Source organism: Dipodomys spectabilis, unplaced genomic scaffold (genome assembly GCF_019054845.1).
Source record: "Dipodomys spectabilis isolate Male_0828 unplaced genomic scaffold, ASM1905484v1 ptg000373l, whole genome shotgun sequence".
Taxonomy (NCBI): domain Eukaryota; kingdom Metazoa; phylum Chordata; class Mammalia; order Rodentia; family Heteromyidae; genus Dipodomys; species Dipodomys spectabilis.
In genome coordinates this window covers 1,313,576-1,327,028 of record NW_024871050.1, presented here as the reverse complement: position 1 = coordinate 1,327,028, position 13,453 = coordinate 1,313,576, and the positions used below count along the sequence as shown (strand labels likewise).

The window sequence follows — 13,453 nt, the reverse complement described above, 5'->3', positions numbered from 1 at the left end:
TCAGATGATGTACAGAGGGGTTACAGTTACATACATAGGGTAGTGAGGTAGATTTCTTGTCAAATTTGTTCATGCCCAACCGTAAGCCTTGCCATCCACCAAAAGCTCAGGCCCTTTTCATAACTTCATCATGAATGCCTATAGGGCTAAGCTATGATCCAGTCAGATTGTAATCAGGTCTTCAGATCCTCTGGAAGTGAGAGAAGGTCCAGAAGCTCACTACCCTGCTACATTGGTCATTAGAATTCCTTATGGTGTCAGTGGGAGGGCAGAAGTAGAATGCATGTGAAGGTGGTGGCCTGGGTGTGTTTTTGTCTTGGTGCCAGCCCTGGGCTTGAACGCAGGACCTGGGTGCTGTCCATGAGGGGTTTTGTTGTTGTTTTTCTCAAGGCTAGCATTCTACTGCTTGAATGACAGCTCCACTTCTGGAATTTTACTGGTTAATTGGAGATAAGAGTCTCATAAACTTTCCTGCCCAGGCTGGTTTTGAACTGCATTCCTCAGATCTCAGACTCCGGATTACAGGCATGAACCACAAGTGCCCAGATAGTATATTCATTCTTAACTTCTACTGGAATTCAACAATATTTTTTTTTAAACTTTAAGTTATAAGTAATGCTTACATCTACACTATTTTAAAGTTTTATAGTTATAATTTATAATAAACTGGTTCTTGTACTCTGGGTAAATACCTTGTTTGTTACCATGAAATGATAAACCTAACCTGAAACTAAAACAGTAATTGGAAAAAAATACCCTAGCTTGAAGTTGATAATGGTTGCTCTGTATACAATTGTACTTACTACTAGAAGAACCCAAATAAATAATAGGGGAAAAAAATAAAACAAATAAGAGGTCATTAAACATGGAGTGAAAAATACTATTCTAATTTGCCAGGTTTGAAAAAGAACCAAACAGGGCTGGGAAGGTGGCTCAGTGGTAGAGTGCTTGCCTTGCTGCATGAGGCCCTGGGTTCAATTCCTCAGCACCACATAAGCAAAAAGAAAAAACCCGGAAGTGGTGCTGTGGCTCAAGTGGTAGAGCGCTAGCCTTGAGCTGAAGAGCTGAGGGACAGCGCCCCACGACCGGACCCAAACAAAAAACAAAAAACAAACAAACAAAAAAAGAACCAAACAGAATTATGAGAAATGAGAGGTTTAATTCTCTATTTTCAAAAAGTCTTCTAACTTTTATAATTCATAACTATAAGTGATATAATAACACCATAAAGAGTTAACAAAGTCAGATAGTGGTTTAAAAAAATTATCTGCTCAGTTCATTTTCTTCAACCATTATGCCTTTGACTGCTTTCTACCAGTCACGCACACTCAGGAAGAACCCTGGCATGCTGGCATGCTGTCTTCCCTCTGTGCTAATGGGGGGGGGGGGGGGGGGGATAATTTGGCAGCAAAATCCAAATTACTCAGAGGTAGCATCTGGCACACTGAAAGAAAATATCAAAAGGAAAATACAGATTGGCATAAAGACAGGTCACCTACATGAAGCAAAATGTCAGTGCCAAATAATGTTAAGTGTGTAGAGGGGTCTTTTAAGCTCAAACCAAGAAATTAACATCAACATTCCTCCAATACTATCAAAGTCCATAAGGTCTTCAGTAGCAAACTCAAAATCCCCACAAAAAATCCCCAATCCAGCTTACGGTATATGAGGCATACAGAGAATGTTCTCCTCCTCTTCCTCATTCTCCCCTTCCTTTTCTTTCTCTTCCTCCTTTTATGACCATGTGTCACTATATAGCCTGGCTTGCCTCAATTTCACAATCTTTCTGCCTAGCCTTCTCATGCTGGGATTTCAGGCCTGTACCACCATACTCAGCTACAAAAGAACTTCTGCTGGAAGTAAGCTCATGCTAAAAATTACTATGATTGCCAGGTGCCAGTGGCACACACCTCTAATCATAGCTACTCAGGAGGCTTATATCTGAGGATTTCAATTCAGAGCCAGCCCAGGCATGAAAGTCCACAAGCCTCCTATCTCCAGTGAACCACCAAAAATACCACTGGAATTTCCAGCTGGAAATGGAGCTGTGACTCCAGTGGTAGAGCACAAAAGCCTTGGGCAAAAAAGCTCAGAGACATTGCACAGGCCCTGAGGCCAAGCTCCAGGATGGCACAAATACACACCCATGCGCGCGCGCGCGCGCGCGCGCACACACACACACACACACACACACACACACACACACACACAAACAGAAGTCATATCCTAGGAACATATATCTGAGATAATTGTAAATAAGCGTAAAATTTCTTTAAGAAGATAAGGAATACTTCTGCAATAGTATAGATTGTATTAATGTTTCTTATTCAGAGTAATTTTGCCCCTTATGGGATATTTGATAACATCGGAAGACTTTTTTTTTATCACAAAGTGCTATATGATCTAATGGATAGAAGCCAGGAAGGTTATTAAACATCCATAGTCTCCCCATCCTACCCAGCCTAAATACCATAGCACTGAAGCATTTTAAGGGAGTTCTTTTTTTCTTCAGATACTTTCATTCAGTTGCTTTTCCTTTTCCACTTTGGTACACACTGTCCTGACCTACAGCAGCTAAAACACAAGATTCATCAGTTCCAGTTTCATTTCTCTGGCAGAAATCACGAGATCACCACCAATGGCTGCTTAAAATTCAAAATAGAACTTAAGTCCTTAGAGTTTATTTTTTACAACACTGGCTCAACTCATAAAAGAAGCATCAAGGTCTGAAAATAGAAAACACTCTAGACATTTTCAGCAGAAAAAATTTAAAAAAAAAAAACTGCTGAAAAGGATGGAAGAAGGGACTCTAGGCTGAGCTTTGAGCAAGGACTCCTGGAGTCCTTAAAACCACCTTGGCTGGGGCCAGGACAGTGGGCAGTCAGGAGGCGACCACTGGAAACACTGATTTTAAAGATACTGTCCATAGCAGAACACTGAGACCAGAAGTGGCCCCATCACATTTCCTGTTTCATCCAAAAAGCTGGTGACTAAATGCTGCTCTCCAAACCCCATACCACCACACTCTTCTTGCCAGCAAAGAAACTAAGAAAAGCAGCTAAGTATTACCATCCACCTACTTCCTTTGCAAATCTTGTCTGAATTCACCCAACTGGCAGAGCTTAATCATATCCTAGTTGCAAAGGAGCCTGGCAAATGCAGTTTACAGAGGTGAGAATGAACCCTGGCTAGCACAGAAGTATATTTTCATGAGGGCATTTATTTCTCCTTTGTGGCAAATCCTCCATACAGACAGTGTGTGACTCATGGAGAGCACCTGTGTTGTGAGAGAATGAATGGTAACCATCTCACTTTTTTTCCCAGACTACAACTTGAAATATGTGCTTCAAGCTCTCTGTGCCCAGTGCCTTCAGTCCCCCTCAATCCAAGGATAAAATCAAGGAAATCTTTTGCTCCTGAGAGCCAATATTATAATACCTCAAGTGAGCAACTAGACATGGTATACCCAGAACATTCTACTTTTAGCATTCAAGTCTTGTATCCCAGGAAATCCTTCTGCTAAAAGTGGGCTGATTGGTTACGTTTTACCAGTCAGAGTCTGAACCTTCTCTACTTGCATATCTATAGTAGCAAGTAGTCCAGAAGGAAAGAGGGAAATATCACACTACATGGAAGCTGACATCAATAACAGTGTGGTCTCCAACTTCCCATGAGCCTGTCCGGAACCCTGATCAGCAACCTCTTCCACAACCTTAAGGGAGAGTTCCAACCTTCACTGCTTTCTTCATCGATCACCACCTACTGGCACCATTTCTCATCTGGTGACCTTGCCACTTATAAGGTTTGAGTTTCCACAGCTTTCCCCACCTGGCATTTTTCGGTCCCTCAGTTTACCTAGGACCATCTCCCTTTTCTCTTCTTGTCTGCACTAAGCCTCTATACCAAAGCTTTCATCAGTCTCGTATAGACCCTAGGATGCCTTTCCTCACATCATAAACATGTTCAAGATTCTTCCATCTTAAAGAGTTGTAAAACAACAACAACGTAATCCTGTGGTCCTTTGGACCAACCATTCTTACACTTTCTTTTCACATGAAGCTGGAACTTCATGAAGGAATAGTCAGTGCTTCAATTTCCTCAACTTCAACTCCTCCACATCCCTCCACCTTCGCTGTCCCAAGGACACATCTTTTCACCATGCTACACGGTGCCAATCCATCAGTAATGCTGATGTTGTTTTTGTTTATTGTTTATTTAAATTTTCAGTAATTTATTTTTCAGATTTGGGACATCTATGTTAAGTGTTTTAAATGCTGTGTTGGAATATTATACATTATGGTTACTCAGTTTTTGAATACTCCTTTAAATGGTGAACAAAAGCAAGTACCTCACTTACCTATCCTGTATTGAGCCCTGATATGCTGTTCTTGTCAAGGCCTCCCATTGACACCTTTCAGGACACTTAGAAGTTCTCAGACCCAACAACCCTTCTTCTAGGTATATACCAAAAGAAATGAAACCATCATCTCATAAAGATAGCTGCACTCCCATTTCATCGCAGCATTATTCACAAAAGTCAAGATGTGGAAACAACTAAGTACTCTTTGATGGATGAACGAATAAAGGAGCTGGTATGTTGGCCTGGATGTATGACTCAAGTGGTAGAATGCTTGTCTAGCAAATCCAAAACCTAGGAGGGGAGTGGGGGAAAAAAAGGGGAGGAGAAACTGGTATGTGGATACCATGGAATATTATTCACCCTCAGAAAGAGGAAGACATCCTGACATTAGCCACATGAATAAATTTAGAGGATAGTATAGTTTAGATACCATGGAATATTATTTGCCCTCAAAAAGGGAAGAGTTCCTGCCATTGGCCACATGAAGAAACTTAGAGAATATTATGCTAAGTGTAAACACAGAAAAAATGCATGGATTCCTTTATAATGTGGAATCTAAAACAAACTCAATATAGAAATGGAGAATAAACAGTGGTTACCTAGGCTGCCAGGGCCTGTGACAGGAAGGAAGTGGGGAGATGTAGGTCAGAGGATACCAAGTGGAAAGTATGTGGCAAGAACAAAGGAAAGATCCAATGTACAATGTGAGGACTTAGTTACCAAGTGAATTGTATTTAGGACTTTTTAACAAAATGAGTAGACTATAGCTGCTCTTGTTACAGGGAGAGCAATGGGTAACCATGAGATGATGGATGTATTCATTTGTCACCCTATAGCAATCATTTTGCTCTTTGTACCTTTCAACATCATGTTTAGTTTAAATACAGTAAATTTTATTTTTAAATAAATGGATAAAATAAGAAGTCTTCTTTCATTCAATTACCCTACCTGATGCTATTCATTCATCATTCCTTTAAACTCTTCTCCCTGAGTTGACTTCACACCGCTGTTTTTTCCCTAGTTCTTATCTAACCTTGTCCAGCCCCTCACCTCACCTTTGCCTTAAATGCTAGTATTCCTTCATACCCATCTCTCACCTAGCCTCTGAGCACCTTCTCTATATCTACTATGGGAATGAGCCTTCTGAATTTCATGCTTGAACCAAAGCACTTTAGATCAAATCTCCCAGCGATTCCTCGCTTTCTAGTGTAGTTTCCTTTTTTTTTTTTGCATTCACAGCTTCTTATGGTCAGTAGTATCTGTTGCCATTTATCAATATACACTTAACACAATCAGCTTCAATGGCACATCAACAAGTCTCTTTGCCATCTGCTTTTGCCTGGATTACTTACTCCACTTACCTGTCTAGCAAAATCCTCTCAGCTTTCAGGTCCAGGTGATGTACCCCCTCCTGCATGCAGTCTTCTTGGGATAAGCCCCTACAGACTTGGCCGGTAACTTCTTGGTACCACCCCATACAAACCTCTAGGAAGGCACTTAACACAGCCTTTTGGCACCCAAATAAAAGAGGTAACCTGTAATCCTAGCTACTCAGGAATTGGATGAATGAAGTTCAAAACTTGCCCTGGCAGACCAATCTGAGAGACTCGTATCTCCAGTTAACCAAAAGCCAGAAGTGGAGGTGTGGCTCAAGTGATGGGTGCCATCCTTAAACAGAAAAAACTAAATGAGTATGAAGCTCTGAGTTCCAATACCAGGAAAAATGAAGTGACATTGGTCTGACTTCTCAAATCATCTGGTATCCAAAACACATAAGTTTCCCTGTACTCAGCAGCACTGCAGTCAGCATTACTGTTTAGCCTGTGCAAATACATGCTTAACATTCCATTCTCTGTCTACCTTTCAGTGAAGTCAGGGCATAGCATGAAGCAAGGTCATGTCTACTGAGTAGACAAATACAACTCCACAAACCTGGCTGGGGAGTGAATGCTGTTACTATAACCATTTGGGCAGCTAATGAAAAAAAATCTCTCACTTATGGATATTTAAGATTGTGCCTGAATACCATTTTGTACCCTTCCTTGAACTGTTGATAATGACAATGTAAATCAAAGAATGGTCAACTCAAAATTCTCTGGCTAGCCAAGCTTTATTCATAAACAGAAGGCAAACAAAACACTTGAGGAAAAATGAAAAGTAAAAAACTTATCAACACCAAAACAGCACTATAGAAGCTACTCATAGACATCTTACACACAGAGATCAATATGAACATGAAAAAAGTACATAGGACAGATCCTGCTAGATGGATAAACATAGGAGAAACAGAAGAGGTACAAAGCCAAAGTTGAGAGGGAAGATGACAGGAACTACTGTATACTTCTGTATTCAAACACTCAATACTAATGGACTCAATTCTCCAGTCAAAAGACACTACACTCTTCACAAAAACAGCCAGGAACTTAACAAAAAGAAAACTATAAACCAATTTTTTTCATGAACATAAATGTGAAACTGTTAAAATACTTGCTAACCAAATAAAGACAACCCTGAGATACCACCTTACCCCAGTCAGAATGGCCCACATCCTCAAGTCAGCCAATGACAAATGCTGGAGGGATGCGGAGAAAGAGGAACCCTATTACACTGCTGGTGGGAATGTACACTTATACAACCACTTTGGAAAGCAGTCTGGAGGGTCCTCAGAAAGCTAAATATTGATTATTTCTTTGTTGCTTTGTATGTCCCTCCCCCACAGTATAACCCCTGCTTTCACTGTATTTGATGTCAGTATAATTTGTGGAGGGGAAGGGGAAAAACAAATCGTTTAAATGGGGATACGGAGGTGGACCCATTGCAACAATGAAATGTACAAGTCGTTATGTCGGAAAAAAAACTTTACAAATTTGGTGTGGGGGGTGGGGGGGTGGAGGGGAGAGGGGAGGATTGGGGGGGCAGGGGGAGGATGGGAAGGGATGGGAAGGGGGAAAAAAGGAGGAGGCTACAATGCTTGATAAGAAATGTACTCATTATCTTGCCCATGTAATTGTAACCCCTCTGTACAGTATTTTCACAATAAAAAAAAGAAAGAAAGAAAGCTAAATATTGACCTCCCTTATTACCCAGTCATACCACTTCTAGGCATCTATCCTGAACAACAGGAACCAGTATACAAGGACACATGCACCTCCATGTTTACTGCAGCACTGTTCACAATAGCTAGGCTATGGAAACAACCCAGATGTCCCACCACAGATGAATGGATCCAAAAATTGTGGTATCTATACACAATGGAATATTATGCAGCCATTAGAAATGACAAAATAATGGTATTTGCAGGGAAATGGATGGAGCTAGAAGAAATCATGTTGAGCAAAGTAAGCCAAGAGCAAAGAGACAAACGGTACATGGTCTCCCTGTTAAGTAGATGTTAAATCCAAAATGTTAGGTGATACGACAAAATTAACAGGACTTAAGAAACAAAGTGACTTCCACTCACCTGGTTGAATCACTACTAAATAACCCATGCTGCTGATCACATGTATGGTATATATGTGTACACCGGAGGGGAAGCAGGAGGATGACACAGAACTAACTAGAGGGAAGCAGGGAAAAACATACAACAGCAGGACCCATCAGCTGCACTGGACATTGACCAAAATGAACTAAGCAACTCAATGGCAGCGATGGGAGGGGGGAAACAGGTGGGAAAGAGGGAACAGCTGATGCTATGCAAAACAAAAGAAATGTACATACCACCTAATGTGGAAGAAATAACTGTATCACAAAGCTCATAGAACTCATAAATGTTATAGACCGTGATAGACAATTTGCTCCAGGAAAGTTAGAATGTGTTTGTGACTTTAACTGAGCATCACTATTCCACAATACTGTGAAATTTGGGAAATTATGTAACCACTTAATCACAATAAAAATTTTGAAAAAATAAAAAAATAAAAGCTAAGAAAAAAATGCTTGCTAACCAAATTCAACTAATCCAAACAAAAATTCATACACTATAACCAAATTGGTTTCATCCCAGAGATACAAGGCTAGTTCAAGGGACAGACCGGTTCAAATTCATGATGAATGATAACCAGCTTGTTTACAGAAGGCCTAGGCAGACAACATCTGACGTAGATTCTCCAGGGTCAAGCATAAAGCTTGAATTCTGGGTTTTAATAGTGTATTATGGCCAAGGTTTTATGCATAGCTCTTTTTTTTTTACTATGTGTCTTCCCCAATTAGAAAGGGAGCTGCACACAGAAGAGGGAAAACTTCTGTGTAATTCTATTACCTAACACTAGTAAGTGCTCAGTAAATGCTAAAGGAATTGGTTAATTTTTTTAATCCATCTCCAGATCATTTTGGTCATTGTTGCAGGGAATTTGACTCAAGTTCAGAGGCACTCAGGTAAGAGATCTTGCTTCAAGTGCCTCTAAAACAAAGATCTGACTTTAACAATTATTTTTGGAAATAAAAGTATTCAGTAAAAGTAAAAAATAATTTAAGTCACAAGTATAAAGATAATACACAAAGCTGGGTGCTGGTGGCTCATGCCTGTAACCCTAGCTACTCAGGAGGCTGACATCTGAGGATCCCAGCCCGGGCATGAAAGTCCACAAGATTCTTATCTCCAATAAAACCACTAGAAAACTGGAAGTGGCACTATAGCTCAAGCAGTAGAGCGCTAGCCTTGAGCTGAAGAGCTGAGGGACAAGCGCCCAGACCCAGAGTTCAAACCCCACGACCAACAAAATAATAATAATAATACACAAGATTTTCACAAGTAGACTTGTAAAATCATTACCTCAGAAACATGTTACCTAAATACCTACCAGGGCAGTTTCTGAGTGTATCAAAAAACTGTGGAATACCTAGATAAAAATGATGGTGGGTTCACTTACTCAATTAAGAGTTCACTATAGAAGGCACAGTTTTGAATGTACAGATGAATATGGTATCAAATTGGTACAACTTAACTGTTCTATAATAAGTACTAGATTACCAAATTGATAACTCAATATCAAGAATAAGAGTCAGATACTAGTGCCTCATGCTTGTAGTACTAGCTACTTAGGAAGTTAAGATGCAGTCTAGGCCAGCCAAAGAATAAACTCAAGAAATTCTTTTCAACCAACAGTGGGAGTTGGGGAACTTGGCTATCATGGAAGAGATTGAGAGGATTAATGTTTCAGGCTAGCCTAAGACAGGAAAGTCTGTGTGACTCCATCTTAGTGGAACAAGCAGGGCCTAGTGCTGTTTGTCAACACAGCTATGTGGGAAGTGAAAAATAGAAGGGTGTGATCCAAGTGCATGCTATTCAATTAGACCCAGCCCGGCGCTGGTGGCTCTCACCTGTAATTCTAGATACTCAGGAGGCTGAGATCTTAGGATCATGGTTCAAAGCCATCCTGGGCATCAAAATCCCCATAAGACTCTTATCTCCAATTAACCACCAGAAAACCAGAAGTGGCACTGTGGGACAGTGCCCAGGCCCAGAATGCAAGCCCCATGACTGACAAAACAAAAAACAAAAAATAAAAAGGCACTCACTTTGTACAATTAATACATACTAATTCAAAAGAAGCAGTAATGGTCCAGTCAGAAGAAGATTCAATAACACAAATACACAGTTACAATATTTACGTAAGACTATATGTATTTACAAGACTATATAATTACAAGACTACATATTTGTATGTGTAAATAGCTATAAGACTATGTACACATACAAAGAGTCTTGTGATAGTTACAAGTCTGTGTATGTAAATAGCCTTTACTTAAAATATTTTTTTTAGTTCAAAGAAGAAATTATTTCCCTAACTCAAGAACTGAGGGAGAACAAACATTCAGTGCATCTAAACAAGCCGAAGAATGAAACCTAAGCTAGAGATACACCCATTCTCAACAGCAAGAAAAGTGGGCATTAGAGAAAGATTAAAAACACTGATGCCAAAGAAGAGGAATGTCAGGTGGAGGAACACAGAGAGAGATGAATGGGACAGACAGCAGTTCTGAAATTCAGTTCATAGAAACTGTATCATACCAAAAAAGGAGGGAGCAAAATAGACATTATCTAAAGTTTGTTTGTCTCTAAGGAATGGCCTGGAGAGGAGGGGATGGGCTTTCTGTAGTTAGTTTTGCAGCTATTTAACTCGGGTAATTATATTACAACTTGATGGCAAAGCTTCTGGGGAGGTGAAAGTGCAAAGATAGCTCTGGAGTTTGTGAGAGGACAAAGGTTGGGACCGTCCTGAGGTGGGTGGGAAGCCTTCACAGAGGAGATGGCAGGAGGGAAATACAAAGGGGGGCTAGGGCCAGTGCCTCTGGCCTGAGCGCATCTGACTTTAGGGTCACCCCCCACACACCCCCCTGGGGCTGGCCCAGCTCGCATTCCCTCTGTCAGAGGGCAGATCACCCAGCTTGGCCTCTCCAACCACGCAGTGGGGTCCTGACGTCCAGAACTCAGCCTGGTCCACAGCAGCTCTAACTACTGCAAGGATTACACTGAACTAAAGGCAAGGAAGCATCTCAGGCTGTAAATATGAGTTAAATCAGCCCATGGAACTCTACAGGAAATAGCCAGACTTGACAAGGGAGCTGTCACCCCAAACGGAGTCCCTCCCTGGAACTTAAAAGACTTCAGAAAGTTCACAGAAAGGACCAAAGGCAGAAATGGAGGCTGGGGGGGGGGGGGGGGGTCCGTCCTTTTCTGCAGAGGTGGGGGGGCGTGCCCCAAGTATTCCCCGGCTCCCCAGGTGCCACCGGCCTGGGGAAGGGCTGGAGAGGTGGCCGGGCGGTCAGGGTACTCACGCCGGGGGCCGCCGGCTCTTCCCTCTGGGTAGTGACCCCAAGCGCTGCCTGTCCTCGGAAAAACCGGATTTGGAAATGCTCGGGAGCCGAAACTGAGGCAAAGGGTCCTAGGCATCAGGAGGTGACCTCCCCAGCAGGCGTTCCGGTAACTGAAGGCCGAGCCCCAGGGCGCGTCCTCCGCGAGGCCGGCCAGGTGACGCGCCCAGCGGGGCGTGCAGGTGAGAGCCGTGGCAAGTCCACGCCCCGCCCCCAGCGCCCCGGCCCGCGGACGCCACCGGGGGCGCCCTGGCCACCCAAGACCTTCCCGGGAAGGGCGGCGGCGCGCCCCGACGCCAAGCCCGCTCCCCTCCCACTCCGCCTCGGCCCCGGGCCAACTCGCCAAACTCTGCCCAGGGATCCCGCCCTACGCCACGACCGAGCGCAGAAGGCAGGCGGACCCCGAGCAGACCCCGCGCCCCGGCGGACTGCCCCGCACACCCGCCTGGAAACGGATCTCCCTCCACAACATTCAAACCCCAAAGCCAGAGAAACTTAACCAAGAAACACTCCCCACTGGCGAGAAACACATCTCCCAAACTCCCTCCCTCCCTCCCTCCCTTCCCTCCCTCTTTCTGGTTTCTATTGTTCCCTCTTCCTCTTTAAATCTTCCCCCATGGGGAAGGGGTAGGGATGGTCAACACAACTCCTGTCAAATAATTTAGGGTAACCACAAGAGTATCCCCCCCCCAAAAAAAACCCTCTTTATAATCTGAACTCGCTTGCTCTGAGGTTATTTAAGCATGTCAAGGTTAAAAACACCAACACACTCGCCATCGCCAGGAACGAGTTTGACCACTCCCGTTGCACAAGAACAAATTTCAGAAGTTCAGCTCATTTACGACAAGGTGCGTCAGCTTCCTCACGGCCACTTCCTGCTTCCTTCAACTAGTCACTGCCAACCAGCGGCTTCTGTCCTAGTGCGTTTCCTTCCTCGACGTTACAAACATGTCCTTTGGTCCAAACCCAAACCCAGTCCAGAAAAAGCAGACACGCGAATACATCTTCCCCATCCTTTCGGATGGTTTAATAGGAAGACTTGGACACGTTCTTGTCAGTCCCCCCCTCCCATGTCCCCGGTACTTTGCCCACATAAACATGTGGCCCACCACCATGCTGTTGGGAGCAAGTGAGTGGAGAACAATCCCGGGCGCGGAGTCTGGGCTGAGGACGGGAGCGCGCAGCCCGCCGCGGCGCGCAGCGGCGCGCAGAGCACGCGGAACACGACCCAGCCTTCTGTTGGGGCCAGCGTTCCCCCCCCCCTCCCTGACAGCTCGTCCTAGGCAGGGGGCGACTCCCACGACCCTTTTCATCAACGTTTGCCGACGCTGGTGACCGGTCGCCAATCTCTGGAGCTGTACGGGGTGGGGTGGCTCCCGGCGGGTGCGGCGGCCTGGGATGCGATCCCCTGGCCTTAAGATGTCCTCCCCGCGCAGGGCTGGCAGAAGCAATGCGGGCTGAGTGCAGAAGACGAGGAGGTCGGGCTGGGGGCGGAGGACCGCGGCCTCGGAGCTCGCCACTGCCCGGCGCCACCCCGCTCCCTGGCTCCCGCTGCCCACCCCGGGCCCCGGCGGCGCCGAACGCTGCCGGGACGACACCGGTCCGTGTGCCGAGAGGCACACGGCCGTGCCAGCGGCGGCCCGGCACCAGGACGAACCTGCGCGAGTCAGGGGCCGTCCTCTCCTGGCTACCGTAGAGCACTCGCTTCCCGGAGGCTGGAGGGCGCAGGCAAGATGGAGGCGAGGAAACCGAAAGCACGCGGAACGGACGTGATACCGCCGACTGGCTGCCCGTGCGGCGCCTCCCGGCCCGCGCCCAGCCCTACCCGGCCCGCCGGTCACGCGAGCGCGGGGCTCCGGGCCTACCCTCACCTGGCCCTAGTCTAACACCGAACGGCGCCGGATGACCCCCATCTCATGGCCCCCAGAGCATATGGAGTAGGAAAGAAACCATAGAAACCATATTTTGTGTGTGTGTGTGTGTGTGTGTGTGTGTGTGTGCCCAGGCTTGAACTCAGGGCCTCCCTCTCTTGCTTGGGCTTTTTTGCTCTTCCTGCTGAGCCACAGCTCTACATCTGGCTTTTTGCTGATTAACTGGAGTTTAAGAATCTGGTGAATTTGTCTGCCGGCTGCCTTCCAACCTTGATCCTCAGATCTCTGCTTCCTGAGTAGCTAGGGTTACAGGGATTTTTTCTTTTTTTGTCGGTCGTGGGGCTTGAACTCTGGGCCTGAGCACTGTCCCTCAGCTCTTCAGCTCAAGGCTAGTGCTCTACCACTTGAG

The 13,453-nt window shown here is 44.8% G+C and overlaps 1 protein-coding gene across 2 annotated transcripts in view; it reads right to left on the bottom strand.

The window, feature by feature from the left end:
- The window catches only part of Cflar (CASP8 and FADD like apoptosis regulator), a 54,407-nt gene extending 41,490 nt beyond the window's left edge, over positions 1-12,917 (bottom strand). Inside the window, exon 1 of one of the 2 annotated variants that reach the window (XM_042666962.1) lies at positions 12,831-12,917. The gene's annotated coding sequence lies outside the window, so the exon portion shown is untranslated. Of the gene's footprint in view, positions 1-11,137; positions 11,283-12,830 lie in introns of those variants that run through there. The other variant, XM_042666961.1, reaches the window with a different exon arrangement.
- Between the last annotated feature and the right edge of the window lie 536 nt (positions 12,918-13,453).